Source organism: Passer domesticus, chromosome 1 (assembly GCF_036417665.1).
Source record: "Passer domesticus isolate bPasDom1 chromosome 1, bPasDom1.hap1, whole genome shotgun sequence".
NCBI lineage: Eukaryota > Metazoa > Chordata > Aves > Passeriformes > Passeridae > Passer > Passer domesticus.
The window spans coordinates 98512803-98516833 of NC_087474.1; the positions used below are offsets into that span (position 1 = coordinate 98512803).

Genomic DNA, 4031 nt, shown 5'->3' on the forward strand with positions numbered 1-4031 from the left:
TTGCATCCTTCCTTCTGTCCAGTACTGCCCCTTCCAGCTAAGATCCACCTCCTAGTGCTGCTCTCTGATTACTGGTCAGCCTCCATCCCATAGGCTGATCAAGCCCCCAAGGACACTTGTAGGTTTTGGGCTCATAGCTCCCTGTGGGTGCCCACACACACCAGGCTCCGCTCCCATTCTGCCTGGGGCCTGCCTGAACTGTGCTGTAGGTGTGCCCATCTCCAGGTCTGTCACAGCCATGCCCAGCTGTGCAGTCTACTGGACTGGGCTCTGATCCATAGACTGACTGCCCAGCTTGACCTTGGACCTGCCACCAAACTCCAGCTCCTGTCTGGTGGTCACCAGGCTGAGTAAGACCCTGGCTGCTGGCACAAGACTGGATTTACATTCCTGGACTTGCCTCACCACCAAATGATGCCAGGTGTCCTGAACTCTCAACTGGCCCCCTTGCCACCTTTAGATCCTGGAAATGGTGCAACAGAATCCTGGCTGGCAAGTCCCTGCTCTGCTGCTGTGTGTTACCCATGTGATGAACCAACTGCCTGTGACCCAGGGTGGTGGACCAGTCCCATACTGTCTTAAGTATTCCTCAATCCCAAAAGTTCACAGAAGGGCCCTCTGCAGCCGAGTCCACTACCAGCTTTTCAGATAAAGGCACCTAGTAGATGGAGACTGGTGTTTCTTCCAGAGGTAGCCAGCTCACATGGGTGCAGAATCCTGCTGAGATGTCCTTCAGCTTGTGGACCTAAAGAAAACACAAACAAAGAAGGATGGATACATTAAAATTAGGGATGGGAACATGGAGGGTAAAACAAAAGGAAGTTCTAAGACTTCTTTTACTCTTGTAGTCCATAAATCAGGTCTGGGACTTTTCTGTGATTTTTGTTTTAAAATATTACAAAAATATAGGAAAAATAATTCACCTTCAACTACTGCACCTGCTTGTACAGCTTAAATTAAAACCAGAAATACTGCAAATCCCACTTCACAATGCCTTTCAGTGTTCAAGACACTGAATTAAAGGCCTTCATTGTTTAGGAGGATTATTTCATTGCCTTCCCTGGCTTCAAAGAAATAAGAATCTTCACTCACTTTTCTATTGATCCCTGTTGATCAGATTAACTTTGTTTTGGATTTCTACAGAAACAAAAGACAAATAGAAATGTTGTGAACACTTGATGTGTACAGTTTTGTTCAGTTCACGATTCTACTACCTATTACAAAGATAATTATTGGTTAGACAAAGAATAAAGGAATTACTGTAAATTATGTTCAGTAAATACCAACAGTTTAAGCAATTACAAAATTATGGAATATTTCATAATGACATGTAATTACAGTTAATTCCACAATTAAAATTATATCTTTTATTTAGCAGCACTTGTTCTTTCATAAATAAGAATAATAATTAGGATTAAGAAAGGTCAAAGAATGCTTCTATTTCAACACTACGAAATGTATTTCAAGCCATTCCTGTTCTTCTCATGTACTTTACATTCTGTGACTTTGGTCTTCATTATTTTTAATCTTATAATGGGCCAAGAGGCTCTCCTGGGACATCACAAGCCAAGAGACCTGAACTGTGTGAGTCTGGCCATAGACAAAAGGTCTTTAGGTAGGAAGAATCTTTACTTGAGTGTTTAAAGGAATTATCCTCAGAAGTATAATACATGATAATAACTAACAGCTCTATTTTCTTACAGTGCATCTACATGCAAATCTACTTGTACATCTCCTGGAGCAAATCATTAAACCACCATCTGGGTTGGAAAGTCAGCTATCAGCTGCATGGCAACTATTTCTCTGGTCTTGCTCACTCCTTTCTCTCTCCTCTCCATTCTCTCTTAAAATGGCTTACTGATAAAGATGGCACAGTGCTTGTCAGATGTCTCTAGCTCTCTCTCATGGCTTGTTGGCTGTATCAGGCAGCATCTTGTTAGCAATCATGGCTATAAAAAAGCTGTACTATAAACCCCTAAGAGAGAGAAGCATCAGTTAGCTACACTGTGCAATCTGATGAGAGTTCAAAGCTATGAAATAAATGTATCTATAGTCAATACAACTGACACATTACAGCCACATGCATGATTGCCACCTTTTGTAGTCTGCCCTGGACAGTCCTTTAACGCAGGCAAGGATGTTAACTTTACTCTTTCATTGCTATGTGCAAAACTGCTACAAAATCATAAAATAGTTTTCATCATCTAGTTCTGCCCTCCTCTCAACATGGATCCAACTATGTCAGATTGCTCTAGGTCTTGTCCAGTTCAGTCTCAAATATCCTCAGGGATGGTGAGTCCATAAACTCTCCGGGTTCTTATGGTTTCCTTTTATTTTATTTCCCATCCCCACTGCCACCCTGCTCTTTTTTCTTTTGGTATCTAAACATCATTTCCATTATCTTCTTCTTCTCATCCTGCCACTCTAGGTAGAGTGTTCCATTTAGATTACTTTATCAAAAAGAACCTGAAAGCAGCTATAGCCTGCCAATAGCCTATTGTTCATGGCTGAACAACCACTATTCACCCAGCTTCTCCTCATGATATGTTCTAGGCTTCTAATTATCATGGTAGCCCTTTTACATTGACTGCAGCATGTCAATACTTATTTGGCACTGGGAAACTCAAAAACAGACAGAGTCCTTCATATGGAGTCTCACAAGTGCTAATTAAAGAAGAAACATGGAATCATTTAAGTTGCAAAAGAGGCTTAACATCTTCACATCCAGCCATTAGCACTGCCAAGTCTGCCATTAAACCATGTCCCTAAGCATCACATCTAGGCATCTTTAAAATACCTCCTGGGACAGTGGATCAATAACTTCCCAGGGCAGCCTGTACCAATGCTTGACAATCTTTTCAGTGAACAAATATCTCCTAATATCCCATCTACACTTTCCCTGGCACAACCTAAGACCATTTCCTTATCTTATCACTTGTTGCTTCAGAGAAGAGACTGACATCCACTCCACTAATAACTACTTCCTTCTTACTGGCTGCTCTCACACTGTTACTGCTCATTATGAAGTTGTTCTCCTTCACTGCAAGTGCTGATTGCTGCTGGCTCATGTCCCTCTGCTGTCCACTGGGGCCATCAGGTCCTATTTTATAAAGCTGCCTTTCAAAAAGTTGATGCTAAGATTGGATGGAAGGAGGATGGCTTCCCAGACCAGGGCCAGGACTCTACATTCTGTGCTGAATCTTATGAGATTCCTGCTGGACTCTCTCCAACCTACCTATGTCCTTCTGAGCAAGTTTACCTTCCAGGGAAAGAGCCACTCCTACCCAATGTGGCATAATCTGAAAACCTGCTGAGGTTACATTCTGTCCTACCTCCTAGGTTAGTAAGAAGCAGTATGGATTCCCACATGAACTGCTGATGAGCCTCATTAGAAATCACCCCCCAGCATGACTTTGCTCACTTCTCAGGCTCAGGTCCTGAACTGGAGAGCCATCCTCACCGTGTCTTCATCTACCTCTCCATGCCCTTGGCTGCATTTCCACATGTCCCATGAATTTGTCAGGCTGGCTGAAGTTATCCTTTTGTTGGTGTTAAATACATTTTCTTTCTGATGTGTATTACCTCATTTCTGCTCCTGCCAAGTAAATTTAAACTGTTGTGGGGAAAAAAAAAAAAGTGTTCAATTGTATCATTTTTACTATCTTACTATTGGGGAAACTGTGCAAGTGCTACATGCATGGAAGCATGAAGTCCACTTAAATACACATACACTAATACTGTTTCCTTACACTGTGAACAGTCAGAAGTCAAACTGTAAAGTTGCTTTATATCGGCTCTAGCTGAAGGTCAGATTGCATCCACAGGCCACCATTTTTTTCCATAAACAGTTCCTATTAACAAACAACTGTTAGGAATGCAAAAGCAAACAAATCCAGAAATGTTTTTAACTCTTGCATATATACATGCTCTTCCAAGTGTAAGTTTTAGTGGAGTGAAAAGGATAACATAATTAGTCACACAATTATAGTTACATGAGGAGTCATCTGAGTTCCTAATTATTTAAACTCATC

The 4031-nt window shown here is 41.6% G+C and overlaps 1 long non-coding RNA gene across 1 annotated transcript; it reads right to left on the minus strand.

Moving 5' to 3' along the window:
* Positions 1-456: 456 nt before the first annotated feature.
* Positions 457-3540, minus strand: LOC135289009 (uncharacterized). Its single transcript, XR_010351804.1, has 4 exons — positions 3422-3540; positions 1859-1975; positions 1093-1137; positions 457-745 (listed from the first exon to the last, which is right to left on the minus strand). It is a non-coding gene; the product is annotated as an uncharacterized LOC135289009 (long non-coding RNA).
* Between the last annotated feature and the right edge of the window lie 491 nt (positions 3541-4031).